Source organism: Dermacentor andersoni, chromosome 3, assembly GCF_023375885.2.
Source record: "Dermacentor andersoni chromosome 3, qqDerAnde1_hic_scaffold, whole genome shotgun sequence".
In the NCBI taxonomy this organism is placed as follows: domain Eukaryota; kingdom Metazoa; phylum Arthropoda; class Arachnida; order Ixodida; family Ixodidae; genus Dermacentor; species Dermacentor andersoni.
The window spans coordinates 120,985,593-121,010,006 of NC_092816.1; the positions used below are offsets into that span (position 1 = coordinate 120,985,593).

The following is a 24,414-nucleotide window of genomic DNA, read 5'->3' on the forward strand; positions in this document are numbered from 1 at the left end:
ACCCGACAATTTTATTTGATTTTCACCATTACTTCTCCCTTTGTCTCTCAACAGCTGGTTGTGACCATTGCTTGCACAGATTTGTGTCCTGTTGGCTCCCTCTGGGAATGAATGGTGCATATGGGCTGTCTTGGTAATTTACAAGCAGTGCCTAGTGCTGTATGCCTACCTTTCCTGACATGCAATTGGCCACAAAATATTGCGAGTCTTACGAGTTTGCAAAGCACCAGTGCAGGTGCCGCAGCCATGCATTGTAGTAAACCTGCACAAGTGTTGCGATTCCAGATTCATGGCTTCGTGTCACAGGCTACAATGCTTGGGCGTGCTGATGGACATGCTTGCTGGAGCCAATGGCACATTGTACTGGACTTGAGGGGGGGAAACCGCCATCAGTTTCCATGTGACGCACTATCTCAAGGTTGGCTGGCTGCAAGGGCGATATACTACTGAAAGCAAAATTCCCTGCACTAAGACGCAGGCTTGGCAGGCCCAAATAAAGGCGCAGATGACAAGAAGCCATGTCACTGGGCAGTAATGCACCCACGTAGATTTGCTTTTATGCGCGGCCGTGGCAGCGGCACTGGTGCTCTGCGGAGCATAGCTACGTGGTCACATGACCCACAGTATTTAGTGGGCAAGTGTACATAGTTGTAAGCAAGGGCAACTTCCACCTAATTGACACACCTGCATGTCTGTAAGTACGTGTCAAAGGTTATTTATGGCTGCCTATAGTTCCGTGCTTGAATTCCTAAATTTTAAGTTGGTATTCCTGTACGTAGCTTGTATGTGACATCACATGCTGGTTTGTTTGTGCGTTCGCCATGTTTATGAACCACTGTGGCAGCCATGACCACAGTGGCAGTGGAGGTGTGGCGCAAACTTCTCAGCCTTTCACTTGAAATGTCACAAACTTCGGGTGTGCAGTGCTTTCACGAGCAATACTCACAACTGATCAAATCAACGCATTCAAGCTATGAGAAAAATATTGCTGTACACAATATCGGGAGCGCACACAATTGACTCGATGTCGGTGTTTTCCCGAAGATAACTCACAGTGACATAGTTAGCTATCTTATGTTCTCAGCCAACTTTGCTACCCTCGAAGAAACAGATGAATGTCTACAAGTTGCTGGAACCTTATACTAATTTAAGAGCACGTAGGTGACAAGCCTCTCACCAAAATGGCTCCAGGAAGATAGAGCACTTCTGTTAGTGCAGAAAAGCACTAACAAAAACCGGGCCTGTCATTTTCCCTTCTTGTTCATTCTATTAGGAGTGGTATGCTGAAGCTTCTCTTGAATTAAACTTTATGAGCACATCATGTGCAATGTCTTGTGAGCTACTGTTTTATCATTGGTCAATGGAGCACAATCCACGTGAGTACATGGCTCTCCACATTCTGTACAGGCACCTCTACTGCGGCCATTCATTTGGCGTTTGTGATGCACGGAACTTTTGTGCGGGATGCTGTAGCTTGTTCGAAAGATTGGAGTCCAGTTTGGATGAGTATTCTTGAAAAGATTAGACGGTCTCCCTGCAAATATGCTGCAAGTGTACCCCATGCTGTATTAAAATGAAGTCCACCTCAAGTGCTTCAAAGATTGACGTGTCTCCTGACTTGTGGGGACATTTTATGGGCGTTGTGATACAGTTCATTACCGTGTTATGAATTTTGCGCTGCTAACTTGCACGGTGGAGCTCACTACGTCAAAATTCGGATGGTTTGTCCTATTCGGCTCACTGAGCTGCAAGCTGCGCTGTCTTGTGCATAGGGAAATCATGCGCTTTCATTGCTTTTTCACTACCTTCGGCAGGCTAAAAGAAAGAAGTTTGTGTTCATTAGCTCCTTCCTTGCTTTACTGTCACTGTGGTTGGAGAGCCTTACAACTGCATAGGTAACCACAGTGAATTGAAAAAGTGTACGAACGTCAACTGGCATTTTCAGTATGCCTTCAGAAGTGGTCAGTCGGCGTTCAATTCACAGCAATATCAGGTTGCTATCCCATGATTCCTAGCTGTGACGTCGGTGCAAGCTATGCATAGGTTGTGCGCAAAAAAAAAACAAAAAACAAAAAAAAAGATGGGAGATCATCCCACAGCGGGTGTAGATGGATGAAGGCCAGGGTGTTTTCTGGAAGTGTGAGGTGACAGAAGTATGAGGGCAAAATGGAAACTATATGGAGCATGCGAACTGATAAGGGCAAAGGGACATGCAATTGTTTGTTTTTTTCCACTTTTCTTTATTACGTAAGTGATGACTGTAATCATGCTACGGAGCCTCGGTTCCTCAAATGTGCAAATGTGTAGTCTTTTAAAATGACCAGTTTGAACTGGTTATGTTTAAACAGTTCTGACTGCATGCCAAATGGATCGTGGCATTTGGGCATAGAGTGTTTTGAGCAGGCTTCATTACATTGCAGAAATTGAAAGCGATGGTTGCATGTTGTTATTAGACTTGTACACGTTAAGGTACGAGGCCAAGTCCCAGTAAAAAAAAAAAAAATTTAGGAGAAGGTAATGAATGCAGATTACTAGTCTCTATTATAGAGCAGCCTGTTTCTTTAGGCACACAACAGCCTCATAATGTGTTAACAATATTCTTTTATATTTACTTAATTTGCCTCATCACAACCAAGCTAATCAGATCCAGTGAATCCGCGGAGCACAGGGATTAAATAACCTAAAAAGTATGCTTTTTCCAATTTACATGCCTTGCTGTAAAATGGAGCCATATCAATACTTATTTGCACAATATTATGTATTATGGTTCATTGCACACCCTACAATGTGAGAAATTCACTAAAAAATCTTTGTTAATAAATGAGGTATGCTTGTTTGCATATGGGATAATTGTAAAAAAAAAATGTAGCTTTTGAGAAAATCGACTGAAAAGCTTTCAAAGGACTGCATTGTGTAGAAAATACATTCAGGAGAGTTAAAATTCCCGTTTTTGTAACATTATCTCATCCTAAGTCTTGTTCTTGCCTGCTTTTGCTCGTGTGGCACCTCATACTCTTCTTCTAGCTTGTTTTGCAGCCTCAGTACTGTGACGCCGGGTCTGCAGTGCACTGTGACATGTGTGCGTTAATTACCGGAGAACATTTGTTTTCTCACCTCTCTGCTCTGAACTTCCCTATACTGTGGCTACCTGTATGAAAGAGAAGACGACATCATGTAAACACTGCTAAGCAAGACAATCCGCTACTCCTTTGACGTCTGCAAAAAACCTCTAGAATGTGAACGTGTTTCAAATGCGCCATGTCCCCTTTACGAGAATTTATTTTTGTTGAAGATACAAACGTGCTGAAAATGCCCTTCGAGCATTTTTACTTGTTTACACGTGATATCAATGCGAGATAACAAAAAAGAAACTGCAAAATTTGGGCACTTTTAGGTTTCACACAAGACAGCTGCTTTCAGTTTTGGTTTCACAGGTGCTGGGTTAGGGCTACATTTGTTGCGATACGAAACTATATAGGAAAATTTTTTTCTGCAATGTGATCCTTGATAAATTGTACATCTTAAAAAAAAATTGATTACAGTTACCCATTACTTCCCCACGAAAGTACTTGGAGTTACTCAAAACTAATCAATTACTTCTATGTTACAGTCCTCTGGACATTTATTAATTTGTGCAGCTATACTAAACAGAATGTCCGAGCTTGCCTGGCAATTTCAGTGCATCCTCTGCAGCCCTTCACACGTTGCTTATCTTTTCTAACAATTGCTTTTAAAAAATTTCACCAGTCGTCTTCCTAGCTATGATTTACAAAGACATAAATCGAAAATTGGTTCTGCCAGGATTTTTGTTTTGTTTTGTTTTGTTTTGTGATGACAGCAGCAGCGAGACATAAAGGGACCTTGAAATTATTTTGATAATATTGTACAAACATACCGAGTCGTTAGGGTAGTTCCTTCTGATCGTTAAATGACAAATTTAAGTGCTCGAAGTAAAGTGTGTAATTTATTATATGGTTTTAAAAATGTGTACGGCTACCGATTGCAGCGGTGCCGCTCCCTTGAATTTTCAGCCACCCCATCCCAATTGATGCGTTGGCCCAAGTGACGTCAGTTGGGCAAGCTATCCGATTTTTTTTTTTTATGGGGAACAAATGTTTGTAATTTAAAAAAAAATACAAAATACCCCAAAAGGCCCTCATGGCTGAGGGTATTACATAGGGGGGCAGGTACAGGCAATTGATAAAAAATAAAATGTACCACAAGATCATTGAAAAAAAAAAGTTAAGCACATGTAATGTTACATTAGAATACAAGTACCAAATACTGGTAATTCCGACAAGCACAAAGAAAAACAAAATAAGCAATAACATGAACAGGGCAGTAGTAAAATATTATACCAGTTATACATCTTCCAAACAGCATAAAATGAAATGAAACAACAAGTTCTACATTATCGGAAATACAAAGTATAAAGAAACAGTTCAAACATGAGATAGTAATATATGCATCATGTCAAGCAGTATTTAAGGCAGACAACAGATTGCAAAACTTGTCGGGATCAGTGGCAGTAGCAACACATTGAGGCAGTGCATTCCAGTCAGTTATGGTGCGTGGTATGAAAGAAAGTGCGTAGTTAAATGTGCAACGTGACAAGCGCTGAACTTGGTACGGATGGTTGCATTGGTCAAAGATGGAAGAAGGCAAATGAAAAAAGTCATTATGAAGGGTTGAGTGATCATACAGCTTATGAAAAAGGGATAAACATGTAGCATTTTGATGGTGACATGGGTCTTGCAGGCCTGCGCATTTCTTTAATGGTGTGATTCTGGTAAGACGTGAGTAATCAGAGTAAATAAAACAAACTGCCCGGTTCTACAATGGTTCAATGTTATTTATTAAATATGCTTGATGAGGGTCCCAAATAGCCGAAGCACATTCACTTTTAGGTCTAACTAGTGTACAGAAGGCCCGCAATCCGAGGTGAGAAGGAGCATGCTTGAAGTTATGTTTTAGGAGACCTAATGACCGATTAGTGGGTGCAAGAATAAGTTTAACATGGTGGTTCCATGTTAGGTCTGTATGAATGTGAAGACCCAGGTACTTATATGTAGTTACCAATTCGACTGTAGCATTATTTAAGGTATATGCGGTTTCGGTTTGAAACTGCCGGTTATTATAGACAAATTTTGTTTTCGAAAGCTTCAGTTGCATGAGCCAGGCAGAGCACCGTGCTCTTACTGGATTGAGGTCAGATTGTAGGGCTAAGAAATCGTAGTTATAATAAATTTTGCGGTAAATTACACAATAGTTGGTGAAAAGTCTGATTTGGGAAGAAATGGAGTTAGGTAAATCGTTAATAAATATCAGAAAATGTAAAGGGCCAAGCACGCTCCCTTGTGGGACGCCGGAATGTACTTGGCTGACGGATGAATTATATTAACAGTGGTGTACTGATACCTGGAAGAGAGAAAATCTTTAACCCATGCAATAACAAGAGGATGAATATTAAGCAGTGTTAATTTGCTTAATAACCGATTGTGAGGTACCCTATCAAAACCTTTGGAATAATTTAGAAATATGGAGCCGACTTGAATACCAGCATCCACAGATGAATGCAGATCGTGAATGAATCCAGCAAGTTCCATTTCACATGAGTAGCCTTTACAGAAGCCATGATGGTATTTAAATATGTGTTCTTCTAAATAGTTATTACTTGTGAATGAATCGCATGTTCAAGGAGTTTACAAACCGGGCTAGTTAGTGAAATGGGTCATTAAGTGGTGATGAATGATTGCCAGATTTGAATATTGGTGCAACCTTGGCCAACCGCCAGTCACGTGGAACTGAACCAGATGAAAGGGACTGCGTAAAAATAGCAGACAAGATAGATGAATACCTTCAGATGAATTCCTGAGTATTTTGTTATTAAAAGCAAGGCAATCAGATGCTGATGAGGGCTTCAGTTTCCTTAGTAAAGATACCATTCTCATTAATAATTATTTCGGACATTAAGGTATTAGAATAATTCATAGTAATAGAAGCTACAAAGCCCTCTTCTAAGGTGAAAACTGCTGTGAATACATTATTGAGAATTTGGGCACATTGAGCAACAAGAACACTGCCTCCTTCAGCATTGGTTAAACTAACGACAGGATTATCCAAAGGGTTTATTGTCGGCGAGAATTTACGCGTGTTGTTTGTTAACATTGATGGCAAGTCATGGGTAAAGAAATGGTGACGAGCAAATAACAACGCTGACTGATATTCCCTCTCGCACGCTTTGTAGCGTTTCCAGGAATCTGATTGCCTGTCTTTATTGGCCTGTCTGTAAAGGCACTTTTTTTTGTTAACGTGACGGAGATGCCTATTAAACCAAGGTGCAGTGTTCGTGCACGGTATAGTGATGATCGGTATGAATCTATCGATGAGAGCAGTGAGTTTGTCTCTGAACAAGTTCTACTTGATCTCCACTGAACGTGTTGAGAAATCGCGAACGAAGGTCTCAGCAAAAACTGTCAACTCAGCGTTCAATTCGCCAAAGTTAGCACGGTTGTAGCACTTGGTTTGTTTATTGCGAGTGGATTTTTTATAAGGTATGATGTTCACATTTTCAGTGATTGTAGAATGATCAGAAAGGCCTTCCAACTGCTCAATATTGGAACAAAGGTAAGAGTTATTGGTTAGGATAAGATCAAGAATATTGACAGAAGTTGCGTAATGGTGTGTGGGTTCAGAAATAAGTTGCATAAATAAGTTGAAATGTTCGTTAATTTGTTTCTATAAAAAAGAAGCATGCACCATGCAAACGCCTGCATGGTGCAGCCACCTGGTGGCTCAGACGTACACGGAGCAGCTGATATAGCAGTAACTGAGTGTATTCTGCTTTGCTGCTGGTGTAGATTTTCGGCAGGAGTGCAATCGTGAACACGTCTTTAAATTTTCAAGATGTTTTACGCTTGGTTATACCAATAATAGCTCTGTGTTTGGCTTGTTAAGCTCTGTGCCACCAGGTGGCTACAGCGTGCAGGCCGCTCACGTTTACGCTAAAGCCCCTTCATCACAGCAGTAGTAGTATGGAGGTGCTGTAGTTTACGCCTCTGCCCATCTGCCAAAGCACCCAGCTTGCCTGCGGTTACCGGAATACCAGACGTAGCATCAGCGCTGCAGCAGAATGCTCGCAACGCATGCTGCTTGGATAGCTCTCGTGGGGGGCGGGGATCAACCGCCAGGTGGCTAGCGAAGTTGGAGAGGCCTTGCCCACTGGCTCCAGGACAACTGGAAGTAGGCGACACAATGTCGCATTGTGACGCAGAGCCAGTGAAACTTAGCACCGATCACTTAATACCTTATTGATGACTTGAGTATAATACAATGCAAGAATCGGGCCTGCCAAAGCTGTAGTGGGCTTGAACGGCAGTGCCTGGCAGACAGGAACTGACGAACGAATTGAGGAGGGTAACTTGTAATCGTCTGTAGCTCTCTTAATTTAAAATGCTTCACTTAAATAGGGGGGGCCAATGCTTTACTTTAGCTGTACCGTAAGCGTCTACAAAATTTGTCCAAGCCGTCTCAGGGAGCCCTGAAAACTTGCTCGATATACATGCAGGGGGTGGGGGTGTAACGTACACACATCTTGTGCACAAGGTAGTTGTTGCTCAGTGTCTGGGTCCTGTATGAAGTGCAGTGCTTCAATGTTGCTTGGACTTGAAGAAGGTGCTCCCAATTGGTTTAGTAAAATGGTGAAAAAATTGTCCGTACGTGATTTTCTGGCATTAATGTCATAAGTGGCCATTGCTATCGAGACATACTAGCACCAGTTCACTTTGTCGGCCAACATCTGGTTGAGCGCTGGTAAGATCAGGAAACAAATACTGAGCTCCCATGTTATCCTGTCTGAACATATGCACATCCGCGAGGCTGCTGCATGGCACGAACACAGGCATATGACTGTAGTTTTCCTGCCAAATTCAGGTTCTCAAAGTTGTGTCGCCTGTTGCAGCTTTTGTCAATAAAGTAATTGGCTACATGTAATTGGTCACTGAAAGGTGTCATTGAATTACAGTGAGCATTACCAAGTAAATAATAGATAAATTGCAGATAGCAAACAATTATTTACATGTAATTTGTCACATGCAACTGTGGTTATCACAAACCACTGACATGCATGTCATGCAGCTTAGCGTAGGGTTTGTAAGCCACAAGACCATATGGCTGAAACGTTAGCATGCAGTGCCACATCATTCTTTTCTCCTTCACTTTGTGCCTCTCCACATTCAATATTGTCGTGTAGTAGTGACGTTGAGGAAAGCAGCAATACTGGGAATGACAAAACTAGCGTTTTATTAAGCGAACTTGTGCCCTCAAAAAACACGCTATACTCAAAGAATGGCGACAGCAACAAACACAATTGCGATCGTCGAAAATCTGATCAGCTGGTCAAGCGCGTCAGCTTTTATACATCAGTTGTTGAATGTTCCATAGTAATCGCTGGGACTCTGGTGTCTTCCACAAAGTTCTACATCATTCGCGTTGCGCATACATGCAATCAGATTAGACAAGGTTCAGTCACAGACAGCGGATGGAACCAATGATAACATTCCAGAAACTTCCTACACATGCAGGCGCGTCCTGTGCTGTGCGATAGCATTTGTTAGGTGGTGAATTGTGGTCGCCCGATAAAGAAGTACACTTGTCATTACCCCCTCTTAAAAAAAAGCATCATCCCGATTCTACAAATATAAGAGAGCGAAGTACAATAGGACGCTGATTAAAAGTAACAAAACAACGAAAATAAGCAAAGTCCAAAGGTCAGTTACGCGAAGTCCCAAAGTTAATTAGCGCTGGTAGTACGGCTTGAGTCGCACGTGACTATTTCAGGTCATGAGCGGCGCCGCTGTGATAACGAAATGCCGTCCAGCACGACCTCATAGTCCAGTGCAACAATACGTCGGATGATCTTGTACGGTCCAAAATAGCGATGCAATAGTTTCTCACTATGTCCTCGTTTCCGTATAGGGTTCCAAACCCGGTCGCTGGACTGGTACTCGATGTAGCGTCGTCGGAGGTTGTAGTGTTGGCTGTTGGTACGCTGCTGGTTCTTGATTCGTAGGCGGGCGAGCTGTCAGGCTCCTTCGGCACGCTGGAGATAGGGGGCGACGTCAAGATTCTCTTCGTCGGTGACGTGCGGCAGCATGGCATCGAAAGTCATCGTCGGGTTCCTGCCGTAAACCAGCTTGAACGGGGTGATCTGTGTTGTTTCTTGCACCGCTGTGTTGTAAGCGAATGTTACGTACGGCAGGATGGCATCCCATGTCATGTGCTCGACGTCGAAGTACATTGCTAGGATGTCGGCGAGGGTCTTGTTCAGGCGCTCCGTGAGACCATTCGTCTGCGGGCAGTTGGCAGTGGTCTTCCTGTGGCCTGTCGGGCTGTATTGCAGAATGGCTTGGGTTAGCTCTGCTGTAAAGGCCGTTCCCCTGTCGGTGATAAGGACTTCTGGGGCACCATGTCGCAGCAGGATGCTCTCGACAAACAATTTTGCGACTTCGGCTGCGCTACCTTTCGGCAGAGCTTTATTTTCAGCGAAGCGGGTGAGGTAGTCTGTAGCCACGACGATCCACTTAATTCCGGATGTTGCCATCGGAAACGGTCCAAACAAGTCCATCCCGATGTGCTGAAAAGGTCGGCAAGGAGGCTTGATCGGCGGTAGTAATCCTGCTGGCCTTGTCGGTGGTGCGTTGCGTCACTGACAGTCTCGGCATGTCTTGACGTAACGGGCGACGTCGGCGGTTAGGCGCAGTCAGTAATACCTTTGCTGTATCCTCGACAGCGTCCGGTAGAGTCAGAGGTACCCAGCGGTTGGAGTACTGGACGCAGCGCTGAGGGGAACAACAAGAAGGTAGGTGGCGCGGACTGATGAGAAGTGCTTCTTCACGAGCAGGTTGTTTTGTAGCATGAACGAAGACGATTCGCACTTAAATGCCCTAGGGACAACGTCCCTGTTCCCTTCCAAATACTCGACGACGCTTCTTAGCTCCAGGCCTGCTCGTTGTTGTTCGACGAAGTCTTCCGCGCTTACTATTCCAAGGAAGGCGTCATCCTCGTCGTCTTGCAGCGGTGAGTCAATGGGGGCATGTTATAGGCAATCGGCATCACAGTGTTTTCGTCCGGACTTGTAGACAACAGGGATGTCGTATTCTTGCAGTCTGAGGCTCACCGTGCCAGCCGCCCGAAGGGTCCTTTAAATTGGCGAGCTAACACAATGCGTGATGGTCGCTGACGACTTTGAATGGCCTGCCATATAGGTAAGAGCGGAATTTTGCTGTAGCCCTAATGATGGCGAGGCATTCCTTCTCAGTCGTAGAATAATTGCCTTCTGCTTTCGACTGCGACCGGCTAGCGTATGCTATCACCTGTTCCAATTCCATTTTTCCTCTGGACTAGGATGGCACCAAGTCCTAGGCTACTGGCGTCAGTGGATTTCGGTATCGGCGTCCTCGTCGAAGTGTGCAAGTACCGGCGGCGACTGCATGCGTCTTGAATTCTGGAAATGCATTGGCCTGCGGCGTTTCTCACTTGAACTCGACATCACATTTGGTTAGATGTGTCAGTGGCTCAGCGATACGTGAGAAGTCCTTGACAAAGTGTCCGTATAGGCACACATGCGAAGGAATCTACGCACTTCCTTCTTGTTGATGGGCTGCAGGAACTTAGCGATGACAGCTGTGTTTTGCGGGTCGGGGCAGATACCAGGTTTGCTGATTACGTGGCCTAGGAACACAAGCTCATTGTAAGTGAAGTGGCACTATTCCGGCTTCAGAGTGATGACTTGATAGCGTTTAGTACTGTCGCAAGCCGCCTAAGGTGATCGTCGAAATTTCCGGCGAAGATGACGTCGTCGTCCAAGTAAACGAGACAGGTCTGCCACTTCAGTCCTGCTAAAACAATGTCCATCACGTGCTGGAACGTTGCAGGCACCGAGCACAGTCCAAATGGCATAACCTTGAACTCGTACAGGCCGTCTGGCGTGATGAAGGCGGTCTTTTCGCTATCTCTGTCGTTGACTTCTATTTGCCATTAGCCAGACTTGAGGTCCATCGACGAAAAGTATTTAGCATTGCAGAGCCGACCCAATGCGTCGCCTATCTGTAGGAGGGGGTATATGTCCTTCGAGATCTTGTTCAGGCGATGATAATCGACGCAGAAACGTAAGGTTTCGTCGTTTTTCTTCACAAAGACTACAGGAGATGCCCACGGGCTTTTCGACGGCTGGATGAGGTCGTCGCGCATTATTTCATCGGCTTGGTGCCTTATAGATTCACATTCTCGTGTCGAAACTCGGTAAGGGATCTGGCGGAGTGGTCGAGCGCACTCTTCGATTATTATGCGATGCTTTGCGACTGGTGTTCATCGAATCCTCGATGACGTTGAAAGCACTCTTTGTATCATCGGAGAAGAGTTCTGAGCTGATGCTGCTTGCTCCTGGGGAGACTTGGATTGATGTCGAAGTCTGGTTTGGGAACTATGGTCGTCGATGTAGGTGCGGCAGAACCCAAGAGGACAAACGCATTGCTGGTTTCCACAATTTCCTTGTTGTACGCGATTGTTGTGCCCTTGTTGATGTGCTTGAACTCCTGGGTGAAGTTGGTTAGCATCACTGGCGCTTTCCCTTTGTGCGGTCGAGTGATCCCTCTTGCGATGCAAATTTCACGGTCGAGCAGTAGAAGTTGGTCACCCTCGATGACAACTTCTACGTCAGCGGGTGTTTCGGTGCCGATGGAAATAATAATGCTGGTGTGCGGCAGAATGTTCACTTGATCTTCGAGCACACTCAAGGTGTGGTGACTACGAGAGCTCTCCGGCAGTGTCGTTTGATCTTCTGACAGCGTTATCGATTTCGACTGGTCGATGATTGCACCATGTTGGTTCAGGAAGTCCATGCCGAGAGTGACGGCTCGTGAACACTGTTGGAGGATAACGAAGGTGGCAAGGTAGGTCCGGTCATGAACAGTAATTCTTGCCGTGCAGATTCCAGTCGGCATAATGAGGTGCCCTCTAGCGGTCTGAACTTTAGGACCTTCCCATGCAGTCTTAACTTTCTTCAACTGGGCGGCAATGTGCCCGCTCATTACGGAGTAATCGGCCCCTGTGTCCACTAAGGCGGTGACTGCGTGGCCGTCGAGAAGCATGTCGAGGTTGGTGGATTTTTGTCTTGCGTTACAGTTAGGTCTTGGCGTCGGATCATGGCTGCATCGCGTTGACCTGTGACTGGTATGCGGCGTCGTCAGGTCGTCTTTCGTCAGTGTATTCTTTGCTTCCAGACTTCGTCGAGACGGCGGCATTTCGTTGTTATGTCGTCTAGATAGTCTCGGCAGTGGCGGAGGATCTTCATCAGTTTGACGGACAGCAACCGCACCTCTATCGGTTGCTGCATTTAGTTTTCCGGATATGGGCTCGCAGAGCGGCCCCTGGCTGGGCCAGTGTATGGTCGGCGCTGCGGCGACAGGTAGCAGCCTGGTGATGGCGAATGGGAGGTTCGTGGAGGACTCCACTGAGTAGTGGCGAGGTAGTCGGCGATGTCACGCGGGCGCTCAAGCTGTGGACGTGGCGCGTTGACGGCGAACCCTCTCGGTCCCAAGTCGTGGTATGGGCATTGGTGGTACACATGGCCGGCTTCTCCACAGTGATAGCAGAGCGGACAGTGGTCGGGGGCTCGCCAAATGTCCGGCTTCCTCACGTAGCTGCGCTGGGCGATGGGTGGGCGTGCTGGCAGCGGCGGCGGTGGACGACGGGATTGCGGCGTTACACGGCTTTGGCGTGGTCGCGGAGGGGGACCTTGACGGCAGGCGACAGCGGCGTAGGTCATTGCTTTCGGCTGGGGTTACGGTGATTGTAGTTGCACCTCAGGAACTCCAAGCGATCGCTGAACCTCCTCTTGACGATTTCAGCGATTGAATCCAGTTGAGGCTGCGACCTTGGGTAGAACTTCTGCAGCTCCTCCCGTACGACCTCTCCGATAGTCTCGCGTAGATCGTCGGTAGCCAGTGATTGAACTCCGGCGTAATTTGTAGAGTTCGTGCGGCGGTTGAATTGCCGGCTCTGCATCTCGAGTGTCTTTTCGATGCTGATGGCCTCGCGAAGAAACTCGTCGATGGTCTTTGGTGAGCTTTGTACCATTCCGGCAAAAAGCTCCTCTTACACACCACGCATGAGTAGGTGGACTTTCTTCTCTTCAGACATTTCCGGGTCGGCATGGCGGAATAGACGGCTCATTTCCTCCGTGAAGATCGCAGTGGTCTCATTAGGCAGCTGCACCCGGGTTTCTAATAGCACTTGGGCTCACTCTCAACGTACAATGTTTGTGAATGTCTGCAGGAAGCCGTTTCGGAACAGGTCCCAGGTCCTTGAGGTGGTTTCTCGGTTCTCGAACCACTTCCTGGCGGCTTCTTCCAATGTGAAAAAGACATGTCGCAGTTTGTCGTCGCTCTTCCAGCTGCTAAATGTAGCGACCCTTTCATACGGCAGGTTTCCGGATCCTCGAACCTTGAACCGCGGAACGTCGGAGGCTCCCTGGGCTGCTACAGCACGATGGGGGATGCTGGGGCTGCCATTGGGGTTGACTTAATGAGAACCTTTTTGCTTGTCTCAGGCAAAAGTCTGTGCTCCGGGGGCAGTCCTTGCAGCCAGCTGCTACGGCGCTGGTTCTTGTCGACATTGGTGTTGTCTTCCGCGTTCGGACTTGGGTCACGGCTTTGTGGGGGCGTCCGGTACATGAACACAAAGCACCTCCACAAAATGTCACGTAGTAGTGACGGTGAGGAAAGCAGCAATACTGGGAATGACGTTTTATTGGACGAACTTGTGTCCTCGAAAAACGCGCTGTACTCGAAGAACGGCGGCAGCGGCGAGCACAATCGGCGATCATTGAAAATTTGATCAGTGGGTCAAGCATGACAGCTTTTATACATCAGTCGTCAAATGTTCCAGAGTAATCGCTGGGACTGTGGTGTCTTCCACAAAGTTCTACATTATTCGCGTCGCGTATGCAATCAGATCAGACAAGCTTCGGTCACAGACAGTGGATGGAACCATCAGTGACATTCCAGAAACTTCCTATACATGCAGGCGCGTCCTGCGCTGTGCGATAACATCTTTTAGGCGGTGAGATGTGGTCGCCCGATAAAGATGAAGAAGTACACGTCAATATTGCGTATGCCTGGTCCTCCAATGCATCTCACGGAACACAGGGAACCTTTCTCACCTTTTAATCCTTATTGACCTATTGAGATGACAGAGTCATGGCGTGGCCTGTGACCACTGCATTTAGCTGTCTTAATTGGGTGTCCATAGTTTGTGGTAACTGGTGACCGTTACATAACCTGCAGTTTCTGTGATGCATGAATGTTTCAAGCCCGAAATCATGCCTGTACATTATGTGCATTTTTAATTGTTTGTATTAATGTATAATGTGATCAAGTATTCATTGCATGGTTCGAATTCTTAACATGGGCATGGGTCAAATTCTTAATAAACCCTTAACTGTTTTGGACGAGCAGAACTCCTCCTACCAGAATAGTTTCACCTCTTGAAGTGTTCAGGACAAGAAGTGCCCGTCTATGGCTTAGATAGCATTGTCGCTCTCCAGATGGGAGCACTTACTTGATGATTTTGGTTTCTCCTGTGGCAGGAGCACAGCTTTTGTGGGAAGACATGGCATCTGGTGGCGGCAACACTTGCATAGCTGGCTTGTCAATCTGAAAAAGAAGCTTTTCATTTTCGTCACCTTCTTCCAGTGAAGATGATTCGGATACCAATGTTTATCTTGTGTCCGGAAGTGGAGAACACAGCAATGACGCTGAATTGAGCAGTTCTTCTGGTGGTGATGAGAACATCTCCGAAGCGAACTTGGCGAGTGCTCATCAATGGCTGCAGCTTGATGTCGACAATATATGGCACGGAGCCTCCTCGGTTTGCAATTTTGGCCATTGCAGGCAGTACTTTGTTTGATATCGCCAGATAACCATCTGAAGTACATACAGCAGTCTTTTAACTGTTTTCTTTATGTGGTTTGTATTTTTTATGAGCAGCAGGCAACTGGTTTCCTAAGTAATGTTCAGAAATAAACTGTATCGTGTTGATTTGACTTAGTATGTGGTGCAAATATTTTTTCAACATCGAGTAGTTTCAACATCGAATCATCGACAGTATGATTCGAAATCAGCAATAAGAAATAGGCACTTTGGGCTATGAAATTTTCAAAAGAAACACGCTTAAGGGGTTAACCCTTTCAGGGTCGATTTTTTTCGCCATATGCAACCAGGGTCGATTTTTTTATTGCAGATTCCAATTCTGAGGGACCTATATTGAAAAAATTTACCATAATATTTTTAGGGTGACTGTAAAGTGAGAAGAAAATATTTTGCGTTGGTATATATGTACTCTTTTTTCATGATTAACAACAATAAAAAAAGGAAATAAACTTGTAAGAATAAAAAATTTGATGCATTGTTATAAACATAGTTCAACACTTTCAATTCAGGACACGAGAATCTTTCGCAACTCTCAAATGTTCCTGGTCTTACACTAATATATTTGTCCATAGCGTAATTGAATTGCGTAGGTGACCGCACTCAAGAAAATTGTGTGGTTGTGTGCCCGTCAAAAAAGCAAAACGTGACAAACATCCGCTAATCTTCATCTTATCGCCAACCAGAGGCAATTAGATATAGCGAGTCTCGCCCTCCTCCAAAAAAAAAACAAGAAAGAAAAGGAAATGCATGCACGGCGGCATCCGTCCTATGCTCACCCCTGTGAGCACTAAACGAGCGAGAAACAGGCGGCCGCCCTTTAAATGATTAGTAACGAGGTAGCCTTAGTTTTGCGAGCACAAGAAGCCGAAACCGCCCGCGGAACAAAACCAAACCTCCGCCCGCGCGCCAATGCACGAGCTGTAGTATATAGACGCGCCGGAGCAAACTAGCTCTAAAACATACCATGCAACGAAAACCGAAAGCGGGAGGCATGAAAAAAGAAATTCCTTGTATTCCCACATAGTGGCAGCGCATGCCAGGAAAGAAAAAAATTAGGAAATTAGTGCACTTTTTAAATGTACAGATGGCGCCGTAAATATACGGCATCGACGATTTTGGACTTGTTCGCGGCGCTATATATCTATTTACATCATTGACCCTGAAAGGGTTAAAGAAGACAGTGCATCAGTGCTCCTTTAGTTAATGGTGGGCCAGGATGTCCTTGGTTTCAATTAGTCATTGCGTACAGTTGACCTTAAGCACATTCATTGATTTCTGGGGACTTCTTTCAGGAGGGTGAGGGATAAATTCTAGATGCAGGATTCAGTAGATACGCCATGGCTTTCCGACTTTTGGCACGGCTTATGAACAGTGAGGAAAGTGTCCGGCAAAGAGCTAAGCAGTTGATAGCCGCGGCCATTGTCTGGTTAAAAACTTCTTCCTAGGAGTTCACTGCATTGTTCATTGCTTTTTTTCTGAATATGTGAAAACATGAAGAAATAGGGAACATTTCTAGCATATTTTTTTAGTTTGTGCATAGTAACATAACACACAGAGTTGCAAGCTTGTACAAATGATTTGTTTGGCTGGTACACAGTACCGTATTTCCTTGCATAATGTTTGCACTTTCTTGTCCAAAAATATTGACGCTAATTCAGGGGTGTGATCATCACGCGGGTTAAATTTCCTGCAAAAATATATATATATATATTTTTTTCATTTTGCGTTTGTTGCGGGATGACAACAGGTCAACAAATGGGGGGCTGCCGCAGTATGTAGTGCGGGACATCAAAACAAAAATGCAGGCCGGCGGAGCAAGCCGAACGTGCCGAACGCGATGTTTTTTTCTTCTCATGAGTACGTAACGTGCATTGAAACAGTTGCTTCTGTATCTGTAATGAATAATATCGTTAATATCGGCAAGTTTGCAGCAATAACATAGCCATGTCCACTTTGAGGAGACAGAAACAGATGGGCGCGCTTAGCTGCCAGTGACATAGAAACACATGGCGGGCATGCTGCGGAAACTGCGGAATTTGTCTTCACTACTACCCTAATGTGGCACGTTTCCGCTAAGAGTGGGTGAATATCTTAGCTGTGTTACAAGCGTCGGCGTATAAATAGGGTACCCTTCTAACGTATCAGTGTAAATGCGCCTACTATCATTGCCGCTCGCAGTTAGTTGCGTGCCCACGAGTGCAGACGAGAAGAATCGAAAGGTGCCTTTTTTGTTGTTGTTGTTGTTGACCACAGCCATTATAAAGCTTACACATAATAAAGGCAAGTGTGGTTGTAGTTTTTTTTTTTTTTTTTGTCATGGAAGTGCGGAAAGTGATGAAAGGAATGAAATAGGGCATCTGCTTATTAAGAATGTTTGGTGCGTGCAGACCGCTTGGTTTCTCTTGAAGAGTCATTCGCGTAGCATTCGACAGATGGTAAGCACAATCATTATTAGCTAGACTTGGCACACGACATATCACTGTGGCAAGTTCGGGGTGCGATCATTACACAGGAAATAAAAAAAAATCGAATTTTGATGACAAAATTCAGGAGTGCGATCATTATGCGAGTAAATACGGTACTAGAATAGGAGAGGGGCCCAAATGGCACCGCTTCACCCATGCTCCGAGTGTTTCGCAAGTTGCCGGTGTTTTCCGGAATGTGGCAGCAGGGCTAGTGCCAGGCTCATTTCACCGATCCTGTGTGTGTGAAAGTACATCGTCGCTGACGTCGCGAGCAATCAAACTGTATTTTTCCATCTCGGATATTTGAGAATAAGCTTCATGTTGTCATACAACATTAGAGGGGCGTTAACTGACGCTGGATAATTTCTGTCATATGAAGCAGGCTGCTGGCACTGATTAGCGCATGACTGCAGGCGTGTCATTTACTCCATGCTTATTTACTTATTGTTATTTATTTATTTATTCTGCTAGATAGATTGGTTCTGGGAGCTAAACTGTGCCATTGCTATAGGGCCGACATTCAAGGAAATAATCTTTTTGTACATTCGCGGTCAACTACATATTTATGGTGATGGTGATGAATATTTTATTAGCATATATTGAAACAAGCTTTACTGTTCACTGGAAACTACTTTAACATGGTAGTTGTATTATTTTCATTATTATTAACATTGTTGAAGTTGCTGTTTGCACTCTCTAAAGCTCATGCAAGGATTCCAGATAATATAAAGCACATTACTTGCAACATTATACACTGCTGTTTGCAAGTGAGGACGGTGCTATCCATCCGCATGTGGTTTTTGTGAAAGCAGAGAGCTTCCTACTTGGAAGAAATAACAGCGGGGTTATATGTATATGAATTCGTTTGTGCAAAATATCGGGCACCAAATTGAAGACCTCTGTCCTCAAAGCTGTTGTCTGTCCGGGGCCTCCGGCAATAAAAATTCAACTTCACTGTTGCTGTCTTAACCACATGTACAATTATTATTCAGAGATCACAAGAAAACAAAGATCGTGGGTATGCTCTGCTGCACTATTATCTGTTAGTATGAGAATGTGCCACTATGTAAGACAAAGAAAATCTAAATGTGGAGGACAAAACTATATGAAGATTTTGAGAGGCTGTCAGAAGTGGTGTAAGCTAGCGCTTGGGAACTATGGGCATGGGAGGGTTCGTGCTCGTTTACTTTACAATGCTCAATTACAGCGTTGATATTACCGTAGCATTTTTCATTGCATATTATAGTTATTTGCTCTCCAGCACTTATTCACTCTTCAGTAGTTATTTTATCTGCAGTGCATTCTAAGTATTTAACAAGGGCCGTGTCAGCATTAAAATTGCTTGGTTCCTATTTTCTGGCTGATTTTCCTGCTGTTCTTTAGGGAGCTCAACAATAATTAAGAAGTGCTGCATGATCCCGCAGCCAAGAGATTGACCTACAGCGCTTGCGTAAATTACCTTTATTCATAAGCTTGTTGGGAGCTTGGTTTAGCGGAGGCATGTAATATGCATTTTGACAGCTTGAGAACAGAGTCGACAGGTTTGCTGATTGGCTGTGGAGGTTTCTTAGTCGGGGGAGCTGCCTTGATACCAGGAAAGAGCAGGGGATAGTGACCTCCAAGGCAAGAGAAACTGCCTTTCCGCGAAGTGGGGAGAAAGAAGGGGCGGACGGTCGCTACAAGCTCAATACTATACACAGTTAAGTGTAAACCAAATATTCTTTACACTGCATACTCCCCAGCAGCGATTTTCACACTTCCGAAAAAGTACGCACACTGACGTGTTTGCGTGTCACTCGCGATCGGTGACATCGGTCGGTGACCGCCCGCACCTATTTGTCATCTTTAAGCTCCATAGAGCCTGGTGTACTCATTTTCGTGTGTAAGGCTAGCTGAAAACTTCTACGTGCTCTTAAAGACATAAACAGCCTCGTACTGCAAGAAAAAAAAGCAATGACTGCCAACCTGTTACAGCACAAAAAAAGAAAAAAAATAATAATAATGGAGCTCGCTTTTGTAGGCCCGTAATACCGCATCACCACTGACTACTTTTGCAGAAGCTCGCAAGTTAGGGAAGCGAGCTCGCGGTGCTTATTTGGCCACCTCTCCTACTCTAACACCACGGTATGGTACACCCAAAACGCACCATAGATCATATTGAAGTCTACAAGACTGCGCATGGACCGAGTAATGCAACTCCAGATCAACTGAAACAGTATACAGACATGGGGGAAAAGACGTGATCCAACAGTGCTACTTGGCAAACTGTGAACGCTGGGAGCTGATTAAAAATGATCAATATAATGTCCAGCACGAAATTAATACTGTAACCAACAGTTACGACGGCCGTTTCTATGAAAACTAATTTATTCTGGGCGAACCTGTGCCCGTCAACAAAAACGTCCCTTGAGCTTCGCTTCTTCTAACGTCGTTCTCTTCTTTGTCGCCTCCTGTCGCGTGCCAGTCCGATTCTCGTGCACGAGCCGCCGGTCTGTCAGCACCGGCCCAGCGTTGCCTTGCGGTGCTTTTCTTGACGCTTGCAGTGTGGCGGCTCTTTGAAACGCAGTTGGGATGTGGCGGTCGTCTTGTGTTCTCGCAATGCTGGCAGCATTATCCCCCTCCGAAGAAGCATCGTCCCGATGCGTAAAAAAGGCCTATAGAAAAGCCAACTGCTTTAAAACGACAGTGGTCAGAGGATGGCTGGTGCTAGGCTTGATCGTACGTGCAAATTCTGGTAGTCAATGCCTTTCATGGTAAGGCTTCATTCGTACTACGTGTACGACCTCTGGGCGAGTCCTGCATCGTGTGGAGCAGACTTGGCCTTCAGGAGTTACCTCGTAATTTAAGGAACTTAGCCGGCGAAGTACTCTGTAGGGGCCAAAGTAACGGCGCAGTAGCTTCTCCGAAAGACCGGGCGTACGTATAGGTGTCCATACCCACACTTTGTCTCCGGGGTTGTACTGTACCTCTCTTCGCCCTAGGTTGTACCGGTTTGCGTCGACGTTTTGCTGTTGTACGATACGGTGCCTTGCCAACTGCCGTGCTTCTGCCCTTTCTATGTACTCACTAACGTTAGGGTCGTCTTCACTGCTGTTGTTTACAGGTAACATCGTGTCTAGTGTCGTTGTTACTGTCCGACCGTAAACAAGTTCAAATGGCGTGAAATGTGTAGTCTCTTGTACTGCAGTATTATACGCAAAGGTAGCATATGGTAGAATACTGTCCCATGTCCGATGCTCGATGTCCACGTACATTGAGATCATGTCAGCGAGCGTTCTATTGAGCCGTTCAGTCAGGCCGTTGGTTTGCGGATGGTACGCTGTGGTTTTTCTATGAGCAGTATGCGTTAGGTTCATAACAGACTGCATCAAACGGGCAACAAAAGCTGTTCCTTTGTCTGTTATGAGTACTTTAGGTGCGCCATGTCGTAACACTATGTGTGTGACAAAAAACTGAGCCACTTCAATGGCGGTTCCTTTTGTAAGAGAAGATGTCTCAGCATACCGAGTCAGATAATCGGTTGCTACCACAATCCACCGCTTTCCTGAGGTTGATACGGGAAATGGTCCAAGTAAATCCATTCCTATTTGTTCAAAGGGTGCTGCTGGTGGCGACAGTTGCAGAAAACCTGCTGGTTTGAGTGGCGGTGTTTTGCGTCTTTGACAATCTCTGCATGATTTGACATAGTGCTGCACTGAATTCATCAACTTCGGCCAGTAATATTTCTGGCGGATTCTCGCCAGAGTCCTACTAACGCCTAAGTGGCCAACTGCAGGATCATCATGGCAAGCTTCTAAGATCTCAGCTCGCAGCGATGATGGTAGAAGAAGTAGAAACGTCTCACCACTGGGCTCGAAGTTTCGTTTGTAGAGGACGTTGTTCCGGATGACATACGAACACAATCCGCGGACGAAAACTCGAGGCACTTTCACTTGTCGACCCTCCAGGTACTCGATGAGCAGGAGTAATTCCGGATTCGTACGCTGGTGATGAGCCATTTCCGTCGTATTTACAGCCCCAAGAAATGGGAAATCTTGCTCGTATTCAGGTGACGTAGATTCGATTGGTGCACGTGATAAGCAATCAGCATCATTGTGTTTGAGACCGGACTTGTAAACGACCGTGATGTCATACTCCTGTAGACGCAAACTCCATCTAGCGAGTCTTCCAGAAGGGTCCTTGAGGTTCGCCAGCCAGCACAATGAATGATGGTCGCTGATGGCTCGAAACGGTCTGCCATATAAGTATGGCCGGAACTTACTGATGGCCCATATAACCGCCAGGCATTCCTTTTCTGTAGCTGAGTAATTTGTCTCGGCTTTTGATAAGGTACGGCTTGCATAGGCAATAACTTTTTCTTCTCCTTTTTGCCACTGAATAAGTATGGCACCGAGACCAACGTTACTCGCGTCGGTGTGGATGTCCGTTTCGGCATTTTCATCAAAATGGGCAAGTATAGGAGGACTCTGCAAACGCCGTCGTAGCTCAGAGAAGGCGTCTTCTTGTTCTTTCTCCCACACAAAAGGGACATCTTCTTTTGTCAGTCGCGTGAGTGGTTCGGCAATTTTAGAAAAATTTTCTACGGAACGCCTGTAGTAGGCACACAGTCCCAGGAAACGTCTAATAGCTTTTTTGTCTCTTGGCTTCGGAAACATTTCTACTGCAGTGATCTTCTCAGGATCGGGGCGGACGCCTTCGGCACTGACAATGTGCCCGAGAAAGCGGAGCTCGCGAAAGCCGAAGTGGCATTTTTCGGGTTTTATGGTCAATCCCGCCGTGCGAATAGCATCCAGAACTGCTCTCAGTCGCTGCATGTGCTGCTCTAATGTAGTGGAGAAAACCACCACATCATCAAGGTAGACGAGGCAAGACTGCCATTTCAGTCCGGAGAGAACAGTGTCCATCATCCGTTGGAAGGTGGCGGGCGCAGAACACAGACCAAATGGAAGCACCTTAAACTCGTTCAGACCATCCGGTGTCACAAATGCCGTTTTTTCGCGATCTCGCTCGTCCACTTCTATCTGCCAGTATCCGCTTTTGAGATCCAAAGAAGAGAAGAAGTAAGCATTGCGTAGTTTGTCCAAGGTGTCGTCGATGCGTGGGAGTGGATAAACATCTCGCTTCGTGACGAGGTTGAGTTTCCTGTAATCAACACAAAATCATAGGGTGTTATCCTTCTTTTTGACCAGGGCTACCGGAGATGCCCACGGGCTATTGGATGGCTGTATCACATCGTCTTTGAGCATTTCCTGTACTTGATTTCTTATCGCTTCTCTTTCTTTTGGAGCCACTCGGTACGGGTGTTGGCGCACTGGTCTTGCAGGTTCTTCGACCACAATGCGGTGTTTTGCGACGGGAGTACGACGGACTTTTGATGAAGTCGAAAAGCATTCAGCAAACTCTGTGACCAAGCTCACAATCTTATCTCTTTGTGGTGATGACAGCTCTCGGTCAATGTCGATGGAGGTAAGGACACTGTCTAAAGTGACAGAAGCTGGTGATGCCGCATGGAGGGTTGACACATCCGCAAGTTGTGCATAGTCATGAAGAGAAGCTATGACTGTTCCCTTCGCCACGTGTTGTGCCTCATTGCCAAAGTTAGTCAAGAGGACATCAGCGCATCCGTTACGCAGGTGAACTAGGCCTCTTGCCACGCATATTTGCTTTTCCAGTAGCAGCCCGATATTTCCGTCTGCAAGTCCCTCATAGTCACGAAATACGTCGCTCCTTACAACGACAGTCACACTGCACCGTGCCGGTACCGTCACGTCTTCATCCACAATACGGAGAGAGGAAATATGTGGCTGTTCTGTATCAGAAATGGTAACAGCATTTTCTGTAGAAAACAACACGCGTGATTCTTGCAAGTCGATAATTGCGCCATTCGTTTGCAAAAAGTCCATGCCCAGTATAAGCTCACGGGAACACTCGGGGAGAACAATAAAGCTGCTGACGTATGTAAAGCCTCTAATGCCGATTCTTGCTGTGCACATTCCAACGGGGTCGACTAAGTGTCCCCCCCGCTGTACGTATTGGAGGTCCGGTCCAATGGGTCAATACCTTTTTCAATTTTCTGGCGAGTACACTGCTAATAACTGAATAGTCCGCACCAGTGTCTATCAACGCAGTCACTTCGAAGTCGTCAATGATGACGCGCAACTCAGAAGTAACGGCGTCATCACTGCACTGGTTCGTCGGTTCGTCACTGCCGCCGTCTTGTCGGATTGGCGATGGAGGGCATTCGGTGTTCCGGGCGTCAGCGGCCTTGCCTCCACAGGTCGCTGGCTCTAGTTTTCCCGTCACGGACTTTGTGAGCGACGCCTCGGTGAAATGGAAGAGGGACGCGGACTCGGCGACCTATAACGCATAGGCGCTGCCGATCGAGGTTCATGTTGCTGGGGGTTTCGAATAGTTTGGCGCGTGGACAAAAATGCTTCAATTTCATCAGGGCGCTCACCGTTTCGAGGGCAAGGCGCATTCACAGAGAAGCCACGCAGTCCTACTCGGCGATACTGGCATTCCCGGTATAGGTGACCAGCCTCTCCACAGTGGAAGCAGAGGGGACGCCGGTCTGCAGTGCGCCATACGTCGCTTTTACGTGGCCTTCCTTCTGCCATGGGCGGCACATTGCAAGGAAGCACCTGGGGTATTGTGGCCGTTCGTCCAAAGTCGGTGCGTCGTAGGTCCTGGCGTAAAGCTTGGGCGTACGATATCCGCGGCTGACGCTCTGGCTGTGCGCGGGGCCGTACCTGAGGCTCTGGCTCACAAATTACTTGCCGGACTTCTTCGCGTATGACATCCGCAAGGGAGGACACTGGAGGAGGGCTTTGAGCCAGCTGCAGTTTCTGCAGCTCTTCCCTTACGACGGATCTCACCATTTCGCGTAGGGTGTCCATGTTGTTGGAGAGGGCTCCTGACCCAACGTCAAATGATGCAAGGCTTACATCTCTATTGTACTG

At 46.0% G+C, this 24,414-nt stretch overlaps 1 protein-coding gene across 2 annotated transcripts in view; it reads left to right on the forward strand.

The window, feature by feature from the left end:
• Positions 1 to 24,414, forward strand: part of LOC126538863 (uncharacterized) — a 44,382-nt gene that overhangs the window by 2,965 nt on the left and 17,003 nt on the right. The window contains exon 2 of one of the 2 annotated variants that reach the window (XM_055074630.2): positions 14,648 to 15,103. The exons of the other annotated variant lie outside the window; for it this stretch is intronic. The gene's annotated coding sequence lies outside the window, so the exon portion shown is untranslated. Of the gene's footprint in view, positions 1 to 14,647; positions 15,104 to 24,414 lie in introns of those variants that run through there. 2 annotated transcript variants of the gene reach the window in all.